Raw genomic sequence first — 9,902 nt, 5'->3', positions numbered from 1 at the left:
CGCTGACATTTATTAATTCATATGAATAAATTGTACAACGATATCAGTTTGTTTATGAACATTTGTAATAATAAATAATCATAATATCCTTAAAATAAAAGTAATTATAAGGCACCTAATAGAATTTACTAGAAACAAAGTACTTTTAAAATGTTGCACAAGTAGATTTGAACAAGCCTAAAATACTTAATATGACACCAGATAGATTTTACTATAAATAAGTTCTTGAAATAACACCTTAAAGTCCAGCTAACCCACAGGCCAGCAGCTGGCTAGTACAAGCAGACAGGTTTTTTTAATACCATTTGGCATTTTTAAACTTTGGCATTTTTCATTTGGCTTTTTGCTTTATGTGTTTTGAACTATTTGGATTTTTATAACATTTGGCATTTTTCATGTACTTTTTTTTCAACACGCCCAGAACACTTAAATTGAGAGTTAAATATACACTTTTGGCATTCATGATGTTTATTAATCAAGGTAGCATTCTATTTTAAAAATTTACATTACACAATTTGGCTTTCTGTAACTTTGGCTGTTAATCTTTTGTACCAATGCTATGATAACCATTATGTGTAGAAAATAAGACTACATTTCTAAAAGTGGCTCAGGATCAGATTTTTATGTTTAATATCAAGTTCTAAGTTTTTCTTATTTCTAAAATTTAAGTTCTTCCATATCTGATACATCATAAAATATCGTATTCATCTACTAACCAAATTTTCTCATAGGGACTTAACACGAAGCAGAACTGAGGGGTATAGGTGGTAGGTGGTTAAGGGTGTTTCGAATAAATGAAAAGGCGAGGAAGGGAGGGAGGAAAATAAAATGATTGAGAGGGTGAGGGTGTATGATTGTGAGTGGAATTTAGAGAGGGAGGAAATCTGTGAGAGAATGTAATTTCATGGTAAGGACAGGATGTACTGGTCTGGAAGTTCAGTTTTCTGTTTTGTCTCATGTAGTTTCTATTTTCTTCATCATTTCTATAAGTTTAAATATTGAAATTGCTGCCGTCTAAAATTTAACAGGGTTAACAGCCTTTCTTGTTACTGTTTATGTGCTGCTTATTTATAACTATTGTAGCACTTCTCAGTTACTAGATAGAGTTGTAGCTTTTCAACATTTGTAGCAGCAGCTAAGTGTATCCTGTCTTTTTCGGAATGACACCAGAGTGACCAGGTTGTGAGACTACAGTGTTTTCTTTGATTATGGAGAAATGTTTCTTTTCTTCCCATAAGCTGATAAGTTTCTATTTTAATCTCTGTTCCGCAATAGCAAATCCGGGGGTAATACCGTATAAGAATAAGAATATTTTATTTCCAATTAAAGGGCCCTATAAAGAGCTTTCATGACATTACATACAAGTACATATGATTAGACATAAATTAGAGACATATAATATAAGAAAACAACATTGTTTAGTACTATTAAAAATGGTATAAAAAGCCAGGACAGAACCAGACAATACAATTTAGATCTTTTAAATATACCATTTAAAATCATATACCACTTGAAATATGTATATTTGTGGCTGATTTGTATTCATTATTTTTTTACTTCTCCTTACCTCCAGATTTTTACTTTCCTAAACATTTATACACATTTAAATTTTCTTGTGTAAATAGCCATAAAAACTTTGAAAAATTGTCTAACGATTGAAAATTATTACAATTTTGAGATTTCAGTAAAAAAATTATTTCTGTTATCAATATATAGTGGACATTCAGTTACAAAGTGAATCTCATCTTCAACTTTATTTAATTGTACAGTATAAACATTTTCTGAGTGTCCTATTCACATACAGTTTGGCATATCTATCAGTCTCAATCCTTAATGGATGAGCGCTTATTCTAATTTTACAGATTGATTGTCTTAATAATCTAAAATCTTTTAGATCCAAATATTTTTCAAAACAAAATAGAGTGTTAAAGGAAAAAAAAGGTAGTAAGTTTACCTTGATCTGATTGTAAAACTTTATTTCTATTTTCCTTCCAGAAATTTTGCTAAATTTTGTGAAAGAGTAGATACTGGTTTTTAAATTGCATGTTTTTTAAAATACAGTGATGAGTCTATATACGTATACGTTCCGAAATTAGTATTTCGGTATAACTTCCGGGGCGTTCAACTTTCATCAGCAGCTATTTTAAAAGATGAACGCAGCATCCTCCACTTTGTTCACGAAGAAAAAAAGTAAGGCAGACATGAATAGCGTTATCTTACTATAAGATTTATATTTAATATGTGATATGAGTGCCATAGGCAACTAGAACTAGAAGACCAAATGCAAAATGAAATGAGTTTTTTTAACTGAAACTCATAAACTCGGCAATCAATTAAACGCAGGACTTCGGGAATGCCAGGAGAGCCGACAACCTTGCTTCAGAAGTTGGTAGAAAGGGTGTCTTCCTCCATCTTGGATTTGGAAACACCTGAAAACAAGGTCTAGATCTTTAATAGAATGTGCAAATTTTAAGAGTAGTAGGTAATTCATGTGTAAGAACTTTCACTTCAATATAGAAAATGACATGTTTTATCATATTTATGGTTGGATTTAACAAAAAACATTTAACTTTTGTTAAAATGATTTTTTTCCAACTTTGCCACATAAGGGGTAAACTCATCATAGATACCAGGACTAAATTTTGCATATATGCCAGACGCACGTTTCGTCTACAAAAGACTCATCAGTGATGCTTGAATCCAAAACAGTTTAAAAGGCCAAATAAAGTAAAGAACGAATGTCCAAGGCTACAATAACGTTTTGTTTATGTCTAAAATAAAATTATAAGTTCAGATGTAAAATGCTATTTTTCTTGAAAAAATATTCTGATTCCCATTGATAACCAAAATTCCTAAAAGTTTTGCCAGATACAGCTAAGGTAATCTATGCCTGAGCCGAGGTAGAAAAGCCTTAGTATTTCAAAAATTATCAATTTTGTAAACATATAATTTAATATGAGGAAGGCGCTACCTTAAATGCCAGCTTTATAATGTCATAGATATTGATTGGTTGTTGGTTGTTAAACGTTCAGTGGCAAATATATCATGCATGTTCTGTCTGTTCAGAACGAATGTCCAAGGCTACAATAACGTTTTGTTTATGTCTAAAATAAAATTATAAGTTCAGATGTAAAATGCTATTTTTCTTGAAAAAATATTCTGATTCCCAAATTGATGAATAAATAAGCATAGGACAAAAAAATATTTTGAATCCAGATCTTTGCCAAAAATGATTTTATCTTTCAGATATGCTAAATAAAAACTTTTATATCTAAAAACATAAAAACTTCCCAAACCGCACATGTCAGTCTGTACACAGTATTTTTTAGGTGATAATAAGACTGTATTTGCCAATTTGTTATGATAAACCTTAATACTAGTGTTAAATTTTGACTAAATAATTTTAAATGATAGCGCTGAAGGGCTTCGGTAAAAAAAATCTGACTCGAATAAAAAAACCATTTGTATTTCTGATCATCTTCAGTTTGTGAGTTCTACATCAATATCATGTACTATTAAATTCAGAGTCGGTTTTATGTCATTTCTTGCATATATTTTTTTTGTTACATGTACATAATGTAGCTTAGTTTTCAAGTTCTTGTATATGACAGCAAAAAAAAATTGAGAATGGAAATGGGAAATACAAGCATGTTAAAAAAAACACATTTGGTTTTAGACAATAACTTGAGTTAAGTAAATGGCTTTCCATGAAATTTTACCAGAAGGTTCATACACAAAACTCAAAAGGAAGATAAGAATTGATTTTGGGGTTATAGTACATTATTGGGGGTATTTTAATTTTTTAATTTTGGGTTTTTCTTCCAAAAATTACCTTATTTACATCAATTATACTCATCTAGTACAGATTTGGCAGGAGATGCACTCAAAATAGGGTGTTTTAAACATTTTATCTGTAGTCTGTGCATTTTTCCTATGATGTACATGTACTTCTTGATAATGTTGATGTGAGTATCATGATAAAGAAAATATATTTGGTAACCGTAAGTATATATTCACAATTGACATGCACCACAGTGAGAAAAGGATCTTCTTTCCCTTTAATTCCAAAAATTGCACATGATTTTTTTTCTCTCACAGAAACACATGAGTTATTTGGTAAATAAAACATTTGTCAATGTTTGAAACTTTCAGTAATAAAAATTCAGTTTAGCTTGTTTGAATGTTTCACTGATTGTGTGAAAATTTTAACAGCAATGTACAAAACACTTGAATAAATTGCATTATCTGCAGAATTATTGATAACTTTCCTCACAATAAATTCACAAGGACATAAAACTAACATATTGTCCATGCTATTCTGATCTGAGTTTTATACATACATATACTGGCATGGCTGTGCTGTTTCAAGTTGTCTTCTTTTTTTGATTTCTTGAGAAGTATTTGTTTAACCTATTCAGTCACTATAAAGTGTTACAATTCTTATTTAGACGCAACACATAAATAGTGACCAAAAAGGTACTGCTTTTACATGAGAGAAACTAGAAAAAAAAAAAATGTAAACATTATCAATATTTTTGTTGGACTTGCTATCATTTGAAATTAAAGAGATTTGTAGTTAGAAACTTCTGCTGAATAGAAATATGTGGGTCTGTACCTGCTACCTGTTTTCAAATTAGTCCATATTGAAGTTTAAAGGATCCAAAATTAAAATATGTTTGATTTCAACTGACAAAAAAATTGTGTTATTTATATGCTCAATATACATCTGCGGTCGTAACAGGCTGTGCATGGCAAAGCATTTTATTGTCTTCAGGTTTGTACTTTTTTGGGGGTTTTGGTCATGAAAATGAATTTGTAAGTCTGTTGTGAAGTTGCTAACATGAGAATACCCTAATTTTATCAAAATTGTCTGATTTTTTTACCCAACTTTTTTATGTACCAGACAAACGTTTATTCTGTGCTTATTTTGTAGACTTTCCTTGTTTACAATAGAGTTACACCAATTTAATTTTGAGTCCATGTAGAGTCATTGAAAAATGAGTTTGAAATTACAACAATCCATGATCCTGTAATGAGGCCAGTACCCAAATGTATGGTTAATTTCAAATCCTTTAAACTGGGATATAAACAAGGATTTTGTTTTATTTCATGCTGTAACTATTATTTTTGGAAGAAAAGGATGTTCATGGTAACACATTTAATTTGCTCATTTTATTGGAACCCAATTGAACCTTTCCATAGATTCACCTGATAGTTACCTGTCCATTTAAACTTTTTGCAGTTCTATTGTCCCATTGAACAAATACAACAGGTATTGTTCTCTGTATATTTTATAGTCACTCAGACCTTTAAATTTTTTCTAAGAGAAATCTATCACTCATCAATTAATCTAAAATTGAGAATGAAAATGGGGAATCTACCAGAGTAAAAGGTGATAATACGATAATTTCACATGGTGAAACAAAACTTGTAAGATTTTTGCAGGTATTTTTTGTTGAATAGGTGCAATTTGGTTACTGAGTACAATTTTGGTACTTTGATGTTATATCATAAGTGTGTATTGCTAAATAGGTTGAAATATGAACCTGATAGTGATATAGTGATAAAGTACTTGGTAGAGTGAAAATGTTTTGAACAGGGATAAACTGATGCATAAAATATGCAGGCGACTGCTGCAGCTTGAATATTAAAGGATGTAGCCCACATTCTTCCAAGTAACATGCCCTGTATATACCTATCATGGTTTATTCTCTGACATGGGTTATCATAATAACTCCATCTTCCCATAAAATCCAATTTTGGACAATATTGTAGCATACAATATATACAGTTAAGTCACAGTGTTCTCCCCAGAAATTGCATTTAGCATCATGGTTAACAGGGAAATTAGAAATACCATCTTGCTTCTAAAAATTATAGCATCACATCCATAACATACATGTAATCTATAAGAAAATCACTTTAGATAGCATCAAATTCAAAAATATAGCATCACATTACCCTGATGCTAAAAGGCCCTGGGGAGAACACTGAGTCAGTTCTAAATGACATTATGTACTATTCAGACTCAAGTCTCCTTTTATGATTTAACTTAGAGAGAAAACAAAACAGTTTCCATTTCCTGGGACTGTATAAGTTGTGACATAATCAATGAATGGAAATTTGAAAAGATGTCTTGAGAGTTTGCCATTTAGGAAGTACAGAATTAGAAGATTGTGAATTATTTGAATGTTTTAACTTTTGTTAAGTTTTGAATGAGTCTGTGTGCTACCATAGGATCCAGAGGGAGACCCTTTTCTTGAAAAAAAAATGATGATTATATAGGGAATAACTGAAGCATGACTGGAGCGCCCCGTCAGCCCCCCCCCCCCCCCCCTTTTATGAAAAATGCTAGATTCGCCATTGACTACATGAATAACCGTGATCACATTTAACTGTATAATTATCACTGTTCCTTGGTTTGGGGAATAATGATATGTGGCAGATGAACATAAGGAGTCATGGTCAACCAGTGCACCGGAGTTTACCCCGCATGCCCGGCATGGCCAATTTTCTTTATTCTATATTTTGTCATTTGCATATCATTAAGAATTAATAATAATCATTGTAACAAATTGTGCTGCTCTTTAATAGGGCGTCTTTGATTGACAATAAAAATATTGTATTGTATTGTGTTATCTCAAAATTATATGGAGTAGTTTACGCTTATTATTGTTGAAAATTGGGTTTTCCTAGTCCAAATAATTATGACGTCTTGAAAGGCTATTATAATTTTTTTTCTTTGACGCCTTACATCGAAGTAAGGCGTCAAAGAAAAAAAATATAATAGCCTTTCAAGACGTCATAATTATTTGGACTAGGGTTTTCCATGCATAATCTATACAAAATCTGTCAATTTTGAACACCGTGTAGCGTGAAAATAAGCACGGTGACCCATTCTTTTTATTATTTTTTTTAGAAAAGCATTATAAAAACTAAATTTTGGCAAATTATTAAAAAATTCTATGGATTATAATTTAGACACCCCATCTACCTTAAGCGTAACTGTAGGTCATTATCAGGTGTCAGACCACCAATTACTCCCTCCAATTATAGTGAGGGTGTAATGATCATGATGTTTACAAATTACCATATTTACATTCAGTCAGGGGTACTACTTGTACAAGTGTATTTTATTAACTTGAAGAAGTAAAAAAAAAATATACACATATAGAACTAAATTTGTAGAATACTTATACAAGTGAATTTTATTTACTTGTATAGGTAAAAAATAAGTTGGCTAAGTTATGTCCCTTATGCAATAAGAATTTTTTACTTGTACAATGTATAAGTAAAAAAATCATCCTTTCTTCTTTTCTTGAATTCTTAAGATTTCTTTGATCTAATTATATATTAATAGAATTTTAAACTGTGTACCCTGAATTGCAGATGTCTTTACTAATCATTTAAGTGTAATTCCATGGACAATGAAAGTCCCATTTGTCTGTTATCTTCTTTACACTGCTTATTTACAAGCCCCAAAGGAGCAATTTTTGAATGCCTTGTGGCAAATATACAAGATCTTTGCTCAATCAGTTTCTTTGATGAATTAATGAGATGAAACATTGAACTTTAATAAAAAAAAATTGAGCAAACCTGGGAAAAATCATTTAAGGCATGATTTTACATCTTAAAACTTGAGGATTTTTGTGGGATTGTAAGAAAAATTTACGTATACAAGTAAATTTTTCAGAAAATTAAGGGGAGATTATTCAAACATTATTAATTTACTTATATGTGTATATTTTTTTTTCACTTCTTCAAGTAAATAAAATACACTTGTACAAGTAGTACCCCTGACTGACATTACAGCATCTTTTGATATATTTCACATACATAAACATTTTATGTACATAAAGAACAATAGAGTATATAAACATGCATGGATTTAATTCTCACCCTAGGTATAAATTTTTATACTCATTATAGGTTGGAACAAATAGAGCAGATTGCAATTGCCATTTATTATGTATTAAATGTCTAAAATCCTGATTGATGGGACGAAATCCTCAACATACTTTTTTATAAAAGTATACGTCCTTAGTAAATGGAATATTGGATAGAATTATATATTTTATATGATTTAACCTTATATAGTCAGAAACTATAAACTAAAACTTTGGTTCAGATCATTTCACTTCTGGCAACAAAAACTTAAATTAACCTCAACTGAGACACATGATTTTTTATACGACCGCAAATTTTGAAAATTTTTTCGTCTTATATTGCTATCACGTTGGCGTAGTCGTCTGCGTCGTCATCAGCGTCCAAATACTTTTAGTTTTCGCACTCTAACTTTAGTAAAAGTGAATAGAAATCTATGAAATTTTATAACAAGGTTTATGACCATAAAAGGAAGGTTGGTATTGATTTTGGGAGTTTTGGTCCCAACATTTTAGGAATTAGGGGCCAAAAAGGGCCCAAATAAGCATTTTCTTGGTTTTCGCACTATAACTTTAGTTTAAGTGAATAGAAATCTATGAAATTTTGACACAAGGTTTATGACCACTAAAGAAAGGTTGGGATTGATTTTGGGAGTTTTGGTTTCAACAGTTTAGGAATGAGTGGCCAAAAAAGGGCCCAAATAAGCATTATTCTTGGTTTTCGCACTATAACTTTAGTTTAAGTAAATAGAAATCAATGAAATTTAAACACAATGTTTATGACCACAAAAGGAAGATTGGTATTGATTTTGGGAGTTTAGGTCCCAACAGTTTAGGAATTAGGGGCCAAAAAGGGACCCAAATAAGCATTTTTCTTGGTTTTCGCACCATAACGTTAGTATAAGTAAAGAGAAATCTATGAAATTTAAACACAAGGTTTATGACCATAAATGGAAGGTTGGTATTGATTTTGGGAGTTTTGGTCCCAACAGTTTAGGAAAAAGGGCCCAAAGGGTCAAAAATTAAACTTTGTTTGATTTCATCAAAATTGAATAATTGGGGTTCTTTGATATGCTGAATCTAACTGTGTATCTAGATTCTTAACTTTTGGACATGTTTTCAAATTGGTCTACATTTACATGTAGGTCCAAAGGGTCCAAAATTAAACTTAGTTTGATTTTGACAAAAAATGAATCGGTTGGGTTCTTTGATATGTTGAATCTAAAAATGTACTTAGATTCTTGATTATTGGCCCAGTTTTCAAGTTGGTCCAAATCTGGGTCCAAAATTAAACTTTATTTGATTTCATCAAAAATTGAATAAATGGGGTTCTTTGATATGCCACATCTAACTGTGTATGTAGATTCTTCATTTTTGGTCCCGTTTTCAAATTGGCCTACATTAAGGTCCAAAGGGTCCAAAATGAAATTAAGTTTGATTTTAACAAAAAATAGATTCTTGGGCCTCTTTGATATGCTGAATCTAAACATGTACTTAGATTTTTGATTATGGGCCCAGTTTTCAAGTTGGTCCAAATCAGGATCTAAAATTATTATATTAAGTATTGTGCAATAGCAAGTCTTTTCAATTGCATAGTATTGTGCAATGGCAAGAAATATCTAATTTCACAATATTGTGAAATAGCAAAAAAAAATTTTTTAATTAAGAGTTATCTTTCTTTGTCCAGAATAGTAAGCAAGAAATATCTTATTGCAAGATTTTTTTTTAATTGGAGTTATCTTTCTTTGTCCAGAATCAACTTAAATCTTTGTTATATACAATATATACAATGTATATTCACTTTTTACTACCAACTGATAAATTTAAATATTCTTTACCATTCAGTGATAACAAGCAGTTTTTTTACATCTTAATATTTTATGATGTATTTAAATGAGTAGTTATTGTTGCAAACTCCATTAGAATATTTTAATTGAGATTAGTTTTGGAATAAGGGAAAGGGGGATGTGATTAAAAAATTGAGTTCAATTTTTCTCATTTGAAATTTCATAAATAAAA

At 30.6% G+C, this 9,902-nt stretch overlaps 1 long non-coding RNA gene across 3 annotated transcripts in view; it reads left to right on the top strand.

The window, feature by feature from the left end:
• The first annotated feature begins 2,120 nt into the window (after positions 1-2,120).
• Positions 2,121-9,902, top strand: part of LOC134694892 (uncharacterized) — a 51,736-nt gene continuing 43,954 nt past the window's right edge. For all 3 annotated transcript variants that reach the window (XR_010102641.1, XR_010102643.1, XR_010102642.1), the window contains exon 1: positions 2,121-2,190. This is a non-coding gene — a long non-coding RNA (uncharacterized LOC134694892). The remainder of the gene's footprint in view (positions 2,191-9,902) is intronic.

The sequence above is a fragment of the Mytilus trossulus genome, chromosome 13 (genome assembly GCF_036588685.1).
Source record: "Mytilus trossulus isolate FHL-02 chromosome 13, PNRI_Mtr1.1.1.hap1, whole genome shotgun sequence".
In the NCBI taxonomy this organism is placed as follows: domain Eukaryota; kingdom Metazoa; phylum Mollusca; class Bivalvia; order Mytilida; family Mytilidae; genus Mytilus; species Mytilus trossulus.
Note: the sequence above shows the minus strand (reverse complement) of the source record. Positions and strands in the feature narration are given on the sequence as shown.